Here is a 17,106-nt window from a genome sequence, read left to right on the forward strand (position 1 = left end):
TTTGCCCTCAGAACAGCCTCAATTTGCCTCCTCCCCTTTATCTACACTGATTTAAGTGGATTTCACAAGTGACATCAATAAAGGATTATAGCTTTCACCTGGATTCACCTGGTCTGTCTAAGTCATGGTCCTCATGCATTGTACACTCAGTGTATATTCACACACACACACACACACACACTTCAGGGCATGAGGGGGTAAATTACTTGTAAAATGGCTGAGTGATGAGGAGCAGAAGAGGAAAAGCCTCAGAGATTAGCCCAAGTTGAGGATGAAAGGCCAGGGATGCATGGAGGCCAGGAGGAGGAAGAAGGTTAGCGGACGGAAGGATACAACAGCAGTGAAATCCTATTTCAACAGCCTGAGGGAGGTGAGGGAACAGGGCTCTGCATTAGCGCTCAGTAACTCTACTCCTGTGTTCAGTCGTTTCAGGGGTCCTCTCAGGGAAGAAGAAAACATGTGAATTCCAGCAGCACTGCTGAGGCAAACATGAGTGAAGATGAAAGAGCTGAAGATTTCTCTCGCCATCTTTATTGGATTACACATCCAAGCTGGGAAAAGTGTCTTTGGCATTTCAATAGGCCCCGCTCGAAGACGAGTGGCAAAAGGTATGAACGCGGGGAAAAGAGGGAGAATCCAACAGCTTCATCTCCAGTTGGTTAAGAAAGCTGTTCAAGGACATTAAGACTCAGAGACTGATACATCTTTACCTAGAATGACTGTGTTGGACTCGGGTCAAAAGTAGTGCACTATGTAGATAATAGGGTGCCATTTGGGATGCACACCGTATCACAATAGAAGCCTTCAAACTGATCGGCAACGAGTTGCTTACAATACCAACCTATGTAAAAGGTTGAGAAAAAAAAAAATGACATCTCAATATGTTCAATTCAACCATTATTCTCAGCCGTTCTCATTACTTGGCCAAAGCAAAAATGTAAATATTTGACTAACAACAACTTGATCACAAGTTCCAAGTAACAATCAAATTCAGCATCATTGCATAATTTGGATCAGCATTGTGATCATTGTGATTAGCATCATTACATTGCTCTGATTTGGCTAAATGGTGGAAATAGGGGGTAAAAAGAAGGGGTGAATTGGAGGTTCTCAGTCCTGAGCAGGAAGCAGATGGAGCTCAGTCATAGGCCGGCAGGCTGAACATCTCTGGTTTGAAGTCCTCCATGGTCCTCAGGACCAGTGTGGCCTCCTGGGTAAGGCCTCGGTCCAGTTTGTCATCAGGGATCATTACCACCTGCATCACAGCCGCTAGGCCGGCCTTAACACCCATAGGAGCATCCTCAAACACCAGGAAACAAGACAAGCAGGTGCTGGATGTCAAACAGTGTTAAATAAAAAGTGAAAGGAGACAAAAGGATTTTTAAATTCACATGGGGGCATAATGGAGTGAACAATGGTTCATGTAATTCTGCTATACAGTCAATTATGTATTATAACCTTGTGTGTCCACTACAGGAGGTTGAAGGCAAAATACCAGAAGTTATCCATTTAAAAAAAAAGAGGAAGTAAGACAAGATTTATGGTGCCTTATTATGCAACCACAACATACAACAGTACAGTCTATTGACACAGCACAAAGCACAATGTTTTGGACTGAGAAGCCTATGTCTATGACCTGCAACTCAGTGTCTGGTGGAGAAAACAGAGCAGAGGAAGGCTGTCATACTGAAGAACTCGTGTTGAGGTGAGGTGACCCACAGTATGATTCTGGCTGTTACTTTTGCGTCACAGATGCATGAATAGAGGCAGCATACGAATTAAAAGCCAATATGGAAGCCGTGTTGAGAAGAATGGACAAAGAACTGAGTGACCAGAGCTTCCTTTTTATTCATTGGGAACTTCCGACATCCTGCGCTTTTTGAACCTCAATAGCTATGCTTCCTGGCTTTTCAAACAAAACACCCCCTCCAAAGACGTCTCCCGCCACTACCTAATTCAAGGTTCAATCAATCCCTATAATTTGAATGAGTGCACAAAAAGAATCACACAGTTGCACTATTTTCTGCAATGTTCTTTCTTCTACATGATTTCCCTCCAATTTGCCTTTGACTTACCACACACACTAATAGTGACAGACAATGTAATTTAATTGTACCAGATTGACCTAGCAGCTTCGGAAATGCCCTAAATGCCCTGACTACCAGTCAGTCTCTTCTCTAATTCTTAAATGGAACTAAAATAACTTTAAAAGGTTCCCAGGTGGAACAATAGAAGCCGACTCGAGGACTCTAGAAGATTTGACTAACTGACTCTTGCCTAGAAGTAGCCTAGGAGAGGGACAATAAGTATGGAAACACAGAGCAGCAAGGCAACCGAGGGGCCCTCGCTAGGTAATGCCCCTTAATTGGGAGCAACTAAGACTCTGAATTAGGCAACGAGCCAGGCAAATTAACCTTAAATCAGTGTTCAATGGCTGCATTGTAATGGACGAGAGGGAAACAGGACTCAAATGCACTGCATTAGGCTCAGGAGGAAGGCACATGGCATGATAGCACAAACAGACTGGCACTCAGACTAACTCCTTGTCACTCATTGTCATGCCAAACATGTTTGGCTTGACAATGAGCAATGGAGTTTGCAAGGACACAAGCAGATCTGTGACCAGGCTACAAGTCACAGCAGCAAAGAGAGATTGGGGTGGTGATTTGCCTTATAAAGGGTCAAGGGTCTTTTCTCCCTCTCATTGTTAAGAAGTTTGCTTCAAAAATCTATATTTTATTGTTGAACTACAGGCCTGCTATTCCATGCATTGGGAACAGTGAACGGAGAACAGACAGAGAACCCAAAGTCGTTCACCATGCAGGCCTCCAACAGCCAGCCCCATGGAAGATTAACAACCAGTCCCGAGGCATACACCCAAACACATGCAACATTCATCAGAACCAATTTAATCTGTATTCACAGTGTACCCAAGGCAGTCAATGCCACAACACGAAGAGAGGGGGAGACTCAGTGTGTGTGTGTGTGGATACTTTCCAAATGACACCCTATTCCCTACATAGTGCACTGCTTTTGACCAGGCTCTTCTCAAAAGTAGTGCACTACATAGGGAATGGGATGCCATTAGGGACGCACATCAGACTACAGTGGCTGGTGCCAAGACTACTGTGAATAGCCAGCTCAGCAGCACGTCACACACACTCCCTTTACAACGGTGTATTACGGGGAGATGACAGGACACAGCGTAGTGTTGTTATGGAGCAGATCCAGGGCCTGCTTGGCAGCCAGCAGCAGCTACTTCAGCAGAACGGACCAGGACGTTTAATAGTTTACAGGACTATCACGGGACACTTAGAACAAGGAGAGAAAAGTTTCCCTCAGAGAGACTGGGACTGGAGAATGTTATTTGACTGAGTCATAAGTATGTACACTACTGTTTAAAAGTTTCGGGCCACTTAAAAATGTCCTCGTTTTTGAAAGAAAAGCTCAATTTTCGTCCATCAAAATAGCATCAAATTGATCTGAAATGCAGTTTAGACATTTGTTAATGTTGTAAATGACAATTGTAGATGGAAACAGCAGATCTTTTATGGAATATCTACATATGTGTACAGAGGCCCATTATCAGCAACTATCACTCCTGTGTTCCAATGGCACATTGTGTTAGCTAATCAAAGTTAGACATTTTAAAAGGCTAATTGCTCATTAGAAAACCCCTTTGCAATTATGTTAGCACAGCTGAAAACTGTTGTGCTGATTAAAGAAGCATCAGCATTTCTGGGTTCGATTACAGGCTCAAAATGATCAGAAACAAAGAACTTTCTTCTGAAACTTCTTGTTCTGAGAAATGAAGGTTATTCCATGCGAGAAATTGCCAAGAAACTGAAGATCTCGTAAAACGCTGTGTACTACTCCCTTCACAGAACAGCGCAAACTGGCTCTAAACAGAATAGAAAGAGGAGTGGGAGGCCCTTGTGCACAACTGAGCAAGAGGACAAGTACATTAGTGTCTAGCTTGAGAAACAGATGCCTCACAAGTCCAACTGGCAGCTTACTTAAATAGTACCCGCAAAACACCAGTCTCAACGTTAACAGTGAAGATGCCACTCCGGGATGCTGGAAAAAGCCATATATTTTCTTACAAATAAAAAGACATATCTCAGACTGGCCAATTAAAAGTAAAGATTAAGATGTGCAAAAGAACACAGACACTGGACAGAGGAAGATTGGAAAGAAGTGTTATGGACAGAAATCTAAGTTTGAGGTGTTCGGATCACAAAGAAGAACATTCTTGAGATGCAGAAAAAATGAAAAGATGCTGGAAGAGGGCTTGATGCCATTTGTCAAGCATTGTGGAGGCAATGTGATGGTCTGGGGGTGCTGTGGTGGTGGTAAAGTGGGAGATTTGTACAGGGTAAAAGGGATCTTGATGAAGGTCTATCACTCCATTTTGCAACGCCATGTGGACGCCGCTTAATTGGAGCCAATTTCCTCCTACAACAGGACAATGACCTAAAGCACAGCTCCAAACTATGCAAGAACTATTTGGGGAAGAAGCAGTCAGCTGGTATGTCTATAATGGAGGGGCCAGGATAGTCACCGGTTCTTAACCCTATTGAGCTGTTGTGGGAGCAGCTTGACCGTATGGTATGTAAGTGCCCATCAAGCCAATCCAACTTGTGGGAGGTGCTTCAGGAAGCATGGGGTGAAATCTTTTCGGACACAATTTTTATTTCCATTAAGAATTATTTTTAACCTTGTCAAAGTCTTGACTATATTTGCAACTCATTTCATGTGTTTTCATGGAAAACAAGGACATTTCTAAGTGACCCCAAACTTTTGAACGGTAGTGTATGTTAGGTGATTTAATCAGATACACTATATATACACACAAAAGTATGTGGACAACCCTTCAAGTGAGTGGATTCTGCTATTTCAGCCACACCCATTGCTGACAGGTGTATAAAATCGAGCACACAGCCATGCAATCTCTACAGACAAACATTAGCAGTAGAATGGCCTTACTGAAGAGCTCAGTGACTTTTTTTGGCATTATTATAGGATGCCACCTTTCCAAGTCAGTTCGACAAAGTGCTGCCCTGCTAAAGCTGTCCCGGTCAACTGCAAGTGCTGTTATTGCGAAGTGGTAATGTCTAGGAGCAACAACGGCTCAGCCGCGAAGTGATAGGCCACACAAGCTCACAGAACCAGGACCACTGAGTACAAAAAAAAATTGTCTGTCCTCGGTTGCAACACTCACTACCGAGTTCCAAGCTGCCTGTGGAAGCAACGTCAGCACAAGAACTGTTCGTCAAGAGCTCCATGAAATGGGTTTCCATGGCCGAGCAGCCACACATAAACCTAAGATCACCATGCGCAATGCCAAGCGTTGGCTGGAATAGTGTAAAGCTCGGCACCATTGAACTCTGGAGCAGTGGAAACGCATTCTCTGGAGTGATGAATCATGTTTCACCATCTGGCAGTCCGGTGGATTAATCTGGGTTTGGCGGATGTTAGGAGAACGATACCTGCTTAAATGCATAGTACCAACTGTAAAATTTGGTGGAGGAAGAATAATGCTCTGGGGCTGTTTTCCCTTTAGTTCCAGTGAAGGGAAATCCTAACGCTACAGCATTCAATGACATTTTAGACGATTATGTGCTTCCAACTTTGTGGCAACAGTTTGGGGAAGGGGGGGGGGGCACCGACTCCATATTAACACCCATGATTTTGGAATGAGATGTTCGACAAGTATGTCCACATACTTTTGGTCATGTAGTGTATGTATGTTATATGATGGAATCATATGTACTGTGTGTTATGGCAGATGAGTGTGTAGGCATGCTGCTAGACAGTAGGCACATGCTACTGTAAACAGAGAGCAGGGTCTGGATCTGTCAGACTTGACCTGGCAGCATGGTCAGTCCCTGGGGAATCCTCCTTAGATGAGCCATTCGGCCCAGATGGAGAAGCAGAGAACCGTAGGTCACAGTCGCCATACGCACTCAACCTAGACATGGACCAGGGAAACTAGGAAATAAAGCTGGGTTTACTAAATCTACACACAGATGAATGAGGATAGGGAAGGTATAGTGGAGCTCAAAAGTTATTTCACAGAAAACACATTAAGACTTTCAGCATTCATGTAGAGAAGAGCACTCAACATGCTCGGCACTGACACAAATGACTTATGATTGGATGAAAGCAATTGGTAGTAAGAAGCGGTTTTGTTAGACCATCGTTGATCAAAACCTATTGCTGAAAGAAAAAAAAACACTTAAGTTTTATGGATTTGCATCCTCTCAATCATGAATAGATAGTTACCCATCTAATAGAACACAGAGTTGTTTTATTTTATCGAAACCTCTCTAATGCAAATTCAGTGGCGTGCGGTGTACTGCAGGGCAGCCGGCTTGGGCCATTGTTTTCCGTTTCTATTAAACGACCTTTCACAGAATATACACTGAGTGTACTGTCACGTACGCCTCTCGGAGGAGGGAACGCAACACCCTGCTACAACTCAATTGCCCGTGGAGTGAAAAAGGTATGTGATTGTAGGTGCGGGTAAGGATGACAGAGGGAGAGAATATTACCGTTTACAGGGAATTTATTCTTCCTTCACACGGCAAGGTGGGGAAACGGGGCTGGAAGGAACCAAAGCAAAGAAAGTTAATGTTCCCCCTCTCCTACCACCTGGCACACTAACCAAAATACAGGGGGTGGTTCGCCCAGGTCTTACCTAGTGTGCATAGACAGAGTAAATACTACAGGCCTCTTGCCTAAACACTCCTAAGGTGACTTCTCCCCCCACACACAATCCATGTCTCAACTGTCTCAAGGCTTAAGAATCCTTCTTTAACCTGTCTCCTCCCCTTCATCTACACTGATTAAGGTTGATTTAACAAGTGACATCAATAAGGGATCACCTGGTTTCACTTGGTCAGTCTGTCATGGAAAGAGCAGGTGTTCCTAATGTTTTGTGCACTCAGTGGAGGTCGGCTACGACAGTAAAATAAGTAATTGACACCCTTAACATAGAGCTCTAAAACATAGAGCTTAACATAGAGCTTTTAAAAACTAAAAGTATTGTTTTTGGGACAAATCAACCCTAAAGCGCCTCCAGATCTATTATTGAATAATGTGGCGATTGAGCAACTTAGAGACTAAACTTCTGGCTGTAACCCTAGATAGCAAGCTACAATATCATGGTAAAATCATATGGACTCAATGGTTACTAAAACATGATGAGGTGTTGCTCTGCTTTCTTGACACCTCAGTCGACCAGACAGGTCCTACAGGCCTTTGTCGCACCGGGACTATGGCCCAGTCGTGGGGTCGTGTGCGGCAAAGAGGGACATAGGTCAATGACAGTCGGTCCAGAACAGAGCAGCACGTAATTGCATGTAGATGTACACAGATGGCGATTGTCAGTGACATGCATGTCAATCTCTCCGAGCTCCGAGTAGAGGAGAGACTGACTGCATCACTATCGGTCTTTCTGCGAGATATCGATGTGTTGAAGGTTACTGAACTGTCTGTTCAAGCAGTCGGCACACAGTTCGGACACTCATCGGTACAACACGAGACACGCAACCAGGAGGTCTCTTCACAGTCACCAGGTCCAAAACAGAGGCTGGGATAACGCACAGTATTAATTGAGCCATGACAACATGGAGCTCTCTGCCACCTCCGGTAACTCAAGAAAGCAATAAAAACAGATTTAAAAAACATTAAAAAAACAGATAAAAGAACACCTTACGGCACAACGGGGACTGTGAAGAGAGCCATTTTGATATATTTTGTATTGTAATTTGCACTGTTGTGTATTGAATGATGTAGGTGGGTGGCTTTGCACAAGCCACGGCTTGTCTGAGTCAGAATGGCTCATAGGGCAGGAGACATCTCCTGTTCCTGAAGCATGAGACAGAGGCAGATTATGTATATTATGTATTTCAGTTGTTTTTTTTCCCAATAAATACTACTACTAAATACTACCTTTACTGTGTCATTTTCTATTTTATTGTGTCTTTTTGTATGTCATTTTGTGTCATTTTTATGTTCCTGGAAGGACACATCAAGGGAGATAAAAAAAACAACGTATTTTGAATGGAATTTTGACACAGTTGTTTGACAGTGATCCATTCAACAAATCATTTTCTTTTTTCCTCAGGTGTCATATCCTAAAGAGGCTGATCCTCTGCTCCAACATATTACTTCCCTTGTCGCTTTTGTCAACGTCTGACACGACAAGGCAAACCAACTATGTCAACACCAGAGTGCCTGTGTGTCTGTTAACTTTCGCACGGCTTTAAGACGGGGCTTGTCACAGTCACACAGCCATTCACTGAAATAACAGCGCCTGTACAGTCTCTTTCCCTTCAATATTTAACCAGAGCAGTTGATGTTTTGTTTATGTCGGGTAAATAAAACAGTCCTTCTGCCTCTCGTCATGCTCCGACACCAATCTGGTCTGAGCTTAATGCAATTAAGAGAGGTAGTGCGTGCGTTCATACATCAAACAGTCGGTCTCAGACTGATGCATTCTCAAACTTGATGAACGGTACCGTAGCAAGAAAATACCTGAAACTAACACATCACACAGTGAGGAGTTGTGCGAGTGTGTATATTCGAGCCGGCAACGTGGGTTGTTGAGTGAGGGAAGAGACAGTGATAGATTGACTGCTACCTCTTCTAAACCATCTAAGCCCAGGGCAGGCTGACTACAGGGATGTGTAACGTTTCATCATCTGTGTTATGGGGTACTTTGTTATACACAGGAAACAGGAAATGCAGGCCATCGTTTAAAAAATCTGGAGGTCATGGAGGTTTGCGTCCTAAATGGCACCCTATTCCCTTTACGGTGCCCAGCTTTTGACCAGGGTCCATAGGGCTCTGTGGTGCACTCAAAAGTTGTGCACTATAAAGGGAATAGGGTGTCATTTGGGATGCAACCCTGGAGGGCACAGTATAAACGCATAACAGGGCAATCCATTGGCCTCCAGAGTGCTGTGTTCACAAGGCTAATGAGTGGTTTGGTCAACCATGAGAAAAATCACATGGAGAGGTCAGTCAGATGTTCGTCATTTTAGGACGGATGGCAGACAGGTGCGGAATAGCTTTCATTTGGTGTCTGAGGAGTGAGGACCCGTTTTCATCTTTTACTCAGAGGAGACTATTCTAAATCTAGTATTTTTCTAACAGCCACTGTGTTTGCTGAGCGCCCGGAATCGGTTGAGAGAGATTAGGTTTTGAAAGACTTAGGCTACATGCAGGCTATGGAATAGGTAGACTTCATAAATAACCCTAGGTAAGGGTCACGTTATCTAGAAATGGCGGAAATAGAAGGTCAAGGTAAAGACATACCTATTGATGATTGAGTGAAGTCAATTCTCTCCCGCACCATCCTTCCACAACTACCTTCCAGATAAGAAAATCATTAGCAAACCATGATATTTCAGCGAACTAGACCCCCAGGAAATAGCCTTTAACTTGTATAACGGCTGTGACAGTGACACTCCCCGGGAGCTCATAAAAATCCCCATTGACCGAGTGTCTGTCCGTAAATCTTACATCTCCATGCCAGTGTTGGGATTTCTTTCCAACAGAATAAAAGGAGTAATCAATACTGTTAAATCTCCTCATAAACTCAGACAGACCCGCTGACAATGTATTCTCCCCGTTCCTGATTTGGCGTGGACAGAAAAGGACCCAACAGGCTCAGTGAAAAACGAACACGGAAGTCTGTGTTCAGAAAGGACTTTAACAAATCAAATAATATTGTGCATCTGAAATGAATGGGAGTTCGCAGGGTTTTAGGCCACTAAAATGTGGCGCTAGACATAAAAACCTAAACAAGCACATTACTGCTGAGTATAGGGCAAGCGGAATTACATCTACTGCTATTAAGAACAGACCTTCTGACCACTTAAAGCACCACTGTGTCCATAATATTTTTTGCAGAGAACTTCAAAGCTCAAGTATTGAATATTTCATAGAGCTGATATTAAAAAAAAACACTCCTGTTTTTAAAAACATTTTTACTCACAGCGAGGCCCTACCTTCTCCGTCAAAGCACATGGCTGACTGTCTGTTCATAAGGAACATCATTAGGGCTGTAGAATAGCACAGCCTTCACTATTCAGATAGATAGATCAAGCCTGTTTTAGTCCCTGACCATTTCAATCCACCAGCACCAAACACACTGGGCACCACAAACGCATCACAGTTCGCACTGTGATAGCTAAATTGAAGAATACAATTTTTAAAAATGGACTATGTGGTTGAGAAATATTGAACAATGTGTCTATTTTGGGATTATAGCAGCAGTTACAATTTATGATGTGGTTGGTGCATCTGCACTGCAGAGAGGCCCACTGGGTCCCGATAGTTGAAACGCCCATAAAATACGGGGGTGTAGCCGAGGCGACTGGTTGTCCCTAAATCAGCGTTGTGTTGTTGTTGTTGTTGTAATATCATTATATAGGCTAGCTACAGATCCAAGCTCTGGAGTCAATACGGTCTCTGTACTGACTCTTTACACCCTCTGTGTGAGCCTCTCTGTGACTTAGACCCAAATGGCACCCTATTCCCTACACAGTGCACTATTTCTGACCAGAGCCCTATGGCCCCTGGTCAAAAGTACTGCATGAAGAGGGAATATATTGTCATTTGGGATGTAAGTGGGTCTTTTCTGAAACCTATTGTCGCCTCACTGTTTTTAAATAAGGTTGGTTGGGTTTCTTTAACTATAGTCTACACAGGGTTATTAGACGCAGTAGGAGTGTGAAGACATTGGCCTTTAAGGCACGACTCTTTCCCATGCACATAATTCAGTATCTAACTCAACTACCTACAACAGTTAAACAAGTCTCTCTTTCAATATCTTTAAGATGATCCATGCTATAATGGGCCTATTTCATTTTACACAAGTTCATTTCATGTCCTAATTGTACCGCTTTTGGTGCTATAAACCTTTCCTTGGTGTAAGGTCATTTATGATTAATGGTAGCGGAATTACTTTTCTCCCTGCCTTTCAATGTATGTCCCAAATTGAACCCTACTTCATTAATCTTAGTTGGTAGGCTGAGCACACACACCTTTAGTGAAAACCTTTTCTCTATCTCCCTCGGCCTCCCTCCCTTTCTCCCTCACTCTCTCTATGTCATAGTATTTTTTAGTGCTGGGGAGAAAGTGAAAAATGGAGGAGGTGGAGGACTATTTCCTTGCCTTTGGTCACCATAGAGACAGAGTACTGGGCTGGGCACATTACTCACTTGTGAGAGGGTTTTAAGCAGTCTGCCAGGCGTATTACCTGCAGTGTTGCATAGCATCATCAGAGCCCTCAAAATGCCTCACGTCACTTCATGCCTGTATTCCAAGGAAACCTTCCTCCCAATAACGTTAATATAAACAGCAACCTTTAAAGCACAAGAAGAAAAATGCATCCTGAGAAATGGATTGAAATTTCACTGCATGACTGTTATTGAACATGTACAGTTGTAGGGAAAGCTTAAAATAATGCTTACATTTTAGAGGTAAAAAGGACAAAAATACAACTCAAATGTATCACCTAAGCCCGTCTTCGCTGCAGTTTCTGTGAAATGCCTCACTACAATGAATTCAACTCATTGTAAATTCATCACTGCTTCTACTAATCTGGGGGTAGGAGAGACGCTGCGAACACAATGTTAATACACCTTCCCCTTTTTCTTTTCCTTGCATTCTGTCTTTCTTCTGTCTCCTCCTTGCGATCCTGAACCGCAATTTGTCCCCTCCCTCCCTATTTCTCTCTCTCCCTCTGTGCTTAGGCAAAACTGTCACGGAGAGAGGAGCCAGGGTGTGATGCATCATCATTCGTTATTCCACTAAACACTGAACCGATTCCCCTCTCAGCCGCAGTTCCATATCTCATCAAGAAAAACGCAAGTCCTAACTGGGTATGTTTGGAAGCCTCCAAGATTAAAAAAAGCAGGCCGACAAGTATTGAAGGCTACTGCTGCAGCAGATCCATTTGCAGAGAAATCTACAGCCCTGCACCTGTTAGGGAGATTCATTTACCTCAAAAAGGAAAACAACAAATCCAAAGCTATTAACCTCTCTTTTCGGGTTCCCATTTTTCGTTTTCCATTTGATAGCGCTCTAAAACGAACTGAATGTAGTCTTCTAACCCTAATGATTGTAGACCTATTTCATAGGTGGGTTTGCTAAAACAGGCATGGAAGGAAGGTGATTAAACATGGTTGTGGCTGCATCCCAAGTAGCACCTTATTCCCTGTATAGTGCACTACATTTGACGAGTGCACTATGGGCCCTGGTCAAATGTAGTGCACTATAAAAGGGAATAGGGTGCCATTCGGGAATGTACACAGTGTGATTCCTCAGTGTTGTGGGAGTGTTGGGGGTATTTTCATGGCTGGTGTTGACAACACAGATCTGTTACTTACAGCTACCCTTAATAAGCCAAAACATTGGCATTGAAAATGGAAATGCATGAGAGAGTATGAAGTCGGTTATAGGCTTAATCATTTCCCTCACTTTCTGGATGTGTAAATAAATAAAATTCCATAGGTTCTTATAAATAGAAGCTAAACTTTCGATAGCCTAGTTTGGATCTGCTACAGTCGATCAGTCAGTTAGTCAGTGTCTAGATAATAATTCCTTTAACATGTCTTAAGAACAGGTGATAGCTGGGGCATTGAAGCATGACAGGATGACATTAGCCTTGGTAACCTTCCTAACAACAGAATTGGTTATGGGCTTAAGAGGTAACCCACTTTCTTGGAGGTACTGTATAAACGCAATTCCACAGGGTCCAATAAAAACTATTTAGTTTATCTGGTCAATGATTAGCCTACGAATGAATATACTAAGTAACAAATGAAAAACAACGGAATTGGTGTACAACTTTTAGGGGTTGCTCTTTTTCAGCGTTATAAGTTGTGCCAGCCTACTGTCCACTACCCTGTCCCTTTTCCTATAATTTATAGCATCTGAGCCATGATTGGTAAGAATTGGTGACCTTCGGGCTGCTTTCCCCCTCCAACATTACTAGGTGTGTATGAGAGTATCTTAGAGTGTCTACTGGTCTGTCTCTCTTATTGTGGCTGGTTATTTTATGCTTAGCTTATTTATTCATGAGGCAAGTATAGGGCAATAGTCTACTCCACTACCCACTGTAGGCTACTGTCCCTATTACCGTGCCTGGAGGCACAGGAGGAGTGAACCTGTTGGCACACACCAAGAAGGAGTCAGGCTGAGGTTAGCTGTTTTTCACATTGGGGTCATCCCCCAGGATGATGTGGCTGAACAAGTCAAAAAAGGCTTTGTGATGACTGGTCTTCATCTCAAACATCAGGCCTGCTGAGCTTGTCACTATGGCGATGGGCACCTTGTGTTTACAGAGATGGTGGATGAGCTTCTCCACTCCTGGTTACCAGTTAAAGTTTGGACACACCTACTCATTCAAGGGTTTCTCTTTATTTGTACAATTTCTACATAGTAGAATAATAGTGAAGACATCAACACTATGAAATAACACATATGGAATCATGTACAGCTGTGGCCTCAAGTTTTGAGAATGACACAAATATTAATTTCCACGAAGTTTGCTGCTTCAGTGTCTTTAGATATTTTTGTCAGATGTTACTATAGAATACTGAAGTATAATTACAAGCATTTCATAAGTGTCAAAGGCATGTATTGACAATTACATGAAGTTGATGCAAAGAGTCAATATTTGCAGTGTTGACCCTTCTATTTCAAGACCTCTGCAATCCACCCTGACATGCTGTCAATTAACTTCTGGGCCACATCCTGACTGATGGCAGCCCATTCTTGCATAATCAATGCTTGGAGTTTGTCAGAATTTGTGAGTTTTTGTTTGTCCTCCTGCCTCTTGAGGATTGACCACAAGTTCTCAATGTGATTAAGGTCTGGGGAGTTTCCTGGCAATGGACCCAAAATATCAATGTTTTGTTCCCCGAGCCACTTGGTTATCAGTTTTGCCTTATGGCAAGGTGCTCCATCATGCTGGAAAAGGCATTGTTCATCACAAAACTGTTCCTGGATGGTTGGGAGAGGTTGCAGAATATCAGTCTGTCCCTGATGTTTTTCCTGGAGAGAAGTAGCTTCTTTGCTGCCCTTCTTGACACCAGGCCATCCTCCAAATGTCTTCGCCTCACTGTGCGTGCAGATGCACTCACACCTGCCTGCTGCCATTCCTGAGCAAGCTCTGTACTGGTGGTGCCCCGATCCCGCAGCTGAATCAACTTTAGGAGACGGTCCTGGCGCTTGCTGGACTTGGGTGCCTTGGGTGCCCTGAAGCCTTCTTCACAACAACTTAACCGCTCTCCTTGAAGTTCTTTATGATCAGATAAATGGTTGATTTAGATGCAATCTTACTGGCAGCATTATCCTTGCCTAGGAAGCCCTTTTCGTGCAAAGCAATGATGACGGCACGTGTTTCCTTGCAGGTAACCATGGTTGACAGAGGAAGAACAATGATTCCAAGCACCACCCTCCTTTTGACGATTCCAGTCTGTTATTCGAACTCAATCAGCATGACAGAGTGATCTCCTGCTTCCAGACTGACATGTCAGTTGGTCCTTTTGTGGCAGGGCTGAAATGCAGTGGAAATTTGGGAGGGATTCAGTTCATTTGCATGGCAAAGAGGGACTTTGCAATTAATTGCAATTCATCTGATCACTCTTCATAACATTCTGGAGTATATGCAAATTTACCATCATACAAACTGAGGCAGCAGACTTTGTGAAAATGTATATTTGTGTCATTCTCAAAACCTTTGTCCACAACTGTAGTAACCAAAAAAGTGTTAAACAAATCAAAATATATTTTATATTTGAGGTTCTTCAAAGTAGCCACCCTTTGCCTTGTGACAAGGTAGGGATGGTATACAGAAGATAACATTATTTGGTAAAAGACCAAGTCCATATTATGGCAAGAACAGCTCAAATAAGCAAAGAGAAACGACAGTCCATCATTACTTTAAGACATGAAGGTCAGTCAATACGGAACATTTCAAGAACTTTGAACATTTCTTCTAGTGCCGTCGCAAAAACCATAAAGTACTATGATGAAACTGCCTCTCATGAGGACTACCACAGGAAAGAAAGACCTAGAGTTACCTCTGCTGCAGAGGATCTGTTAAAGTTAACTGAACCTCAGATTGCAGCCCAAATAAATGCTTCAGAGTTCAAGTAACAGACATCTCAACATCAACTGTTCAGAGGAGACTGCGTGAATCAGGCCTTCATGGTCAAATTGCTGCAAAGAAACCACTACTAAAGGACACCAATAAGAAGAAGAGACTTGCTTGGGCCAAGAAACACGAGCAATGGACATTAAACCGATAGAAATCTGTCCTTTGGTCTGATGAGTCCAAATTTGAGATTTGTGGTTCCACCGCTGTGTCTTTGTGAGACGGAGAGTAGGTGAACACGATCTCTGCATGTGTGGTTCCCACCATGAAACATGGAGGTGTGATGGTGTAGAGGTGTTTTGCTGGTGACACTGGCTGTGATTTATTTAGAATGCAGGGCACACTTAACCAACAGGGCTACCACAGCATTCTGTAGCGATACGCCATCCTGTCTGGTTTGCGCTTTGTGGGACTATCATTTGTTTTTCAACAGGACAAAGACCTAACACACCTCCAGGCTGTGTAAGGGCTATTTGACCAAGAAGGAGAGTGTGTGAGTGCTGCATCAGATAACCTGGCCTCCGCAATCACCCGACCTCAACCCAATTGAGATGGTTTGGGATGAGTCTTAACTATTATTCTACGATGTAGAAAACAGTACAAAAAATTAAGAAAACCCCTTGAATGAGTAGGTGTGTCAATACTTTGACTGGTACTGTACAGTACACATCATTGGTTAGTCCTACACACAGTGAATACTAACAAATCCAAACAAATTGAGCCCTGTTCAAATACAGGATCACACTCCCTCTGCCTCATGCCTTATAGCAGGGGTACTCAACTTACACTATGAAGCCCAGAGCCTGCTGATCTTCTATTCTACCTGATGAATGAAAACATGGGGTTAAAATTTGTTTGTCAATAAACTCATCAGAAACTGATATTTCATAGGTGAGAATAAATGATTTTGTTCATGTTATGGTAACTATAAAAACGTTCAAACTACAACTATACCACACACACACACACACACACACACACTGGTTACTTTGCATCATTTGAGCTGAAGGAAGTATCCTCTCCTGTATTTTTCTAGTCTCACTGAGAAGTTCCTCTGGTGTCATTGGTAGTTCTAGGGAGTCTCATATAATGGTGGAAGCCTCCATAGCTTTCTTACCCATTCACATCCCAGGTGTATTTCTTTCCAAACCGGTTGCGTACTCTCTGGTATGACACCGTGTACAGCCTCTCTGTATCTGCAAGTTCAAAACAGTGCAAAATAAAAGTTAGATAGCTACAGTGCCTTGCGAAAGTATTCGGACCCCTTGAACTTTGCGACCTTTTGCCACATTTCAGGCTTCAAACATAAAGATACAAAACTGTATTTTTTTGTGAAGAATCAACAACAAGTGGGACACAATCATGAAGTGGAACGACATTTATTGGATATTTCAAACGTTTTTAACAAATCAAAAACTGAAAAATTGGGCGTGCAAAATTATTCAGCCCCCTTAAGTTAATACTTTGTAGCGCCACCTTTTGCTGCGATTACAGCTGTCGAAAATAACATGGGTCACCGGTTTAAAATTTGATTGTGTAGACAATTACAGTAGCTGCCAACACCACAACAAAATCCAATCTTGAAATCGAAGAACCAACTAGCTAGCAAGCTAACGTTAGTTATGGTTAGCAAGAAGATGGACAACTGGTACCAAAATCTCAACTATCACGTAGAAAACTAAATGTATGCTTTTATTCATTTCTAGAACATACTGTTTACATTACACAACATCAAATGAATTTAGATTCACAAAAATGAAGCTGCCGCAAATAAAAGGTGATTCTTTAGTCGTCCAATATTTTGTAATGGCTGATGGGTAATGTAGTTTTATTCTCAGAACCCACTTCTGCCTATTCACTCAGAAGAATCAGTCTCGTAATAACCTACTTAGACAGAAATGTAGGCCTAATCTAAATGTGATTTTATA

The 17,106-nt window shown here is 42.7% G+C and overlaps 1 pseudogene; it reads right to left on the reverse strand.

The window, feature by feature from the left end:
• Nucleotides 1-1,138: 1,138 nt before the first annotated feature.
• On the reverse strand, nt 1,139-16,716 carry LOC139372537 (pseudouridine-5'-phosphatase-like; annotated as a pseudogene).
• Between the last annotated feature and the right edge of the window lie 390 nt (nt 16,717-17,106).

The sequence above is a fragment of the Oncorhynchus clarkii genome, chromosome 18, assembly GCF_045791955.1.
Source record: "Oncorhynchus clarkii lewisi isolate Uvic-CL-2024 chromosome 18, UVic_Ocla_1.0, whole genome shotgun sequence".
NCBI lineage: Eukaryota > Metazoa > Chordata > Actinopteri > Salmoniformes > Salmonidae > Oncorhynchus > Oncorhynchus clarkii.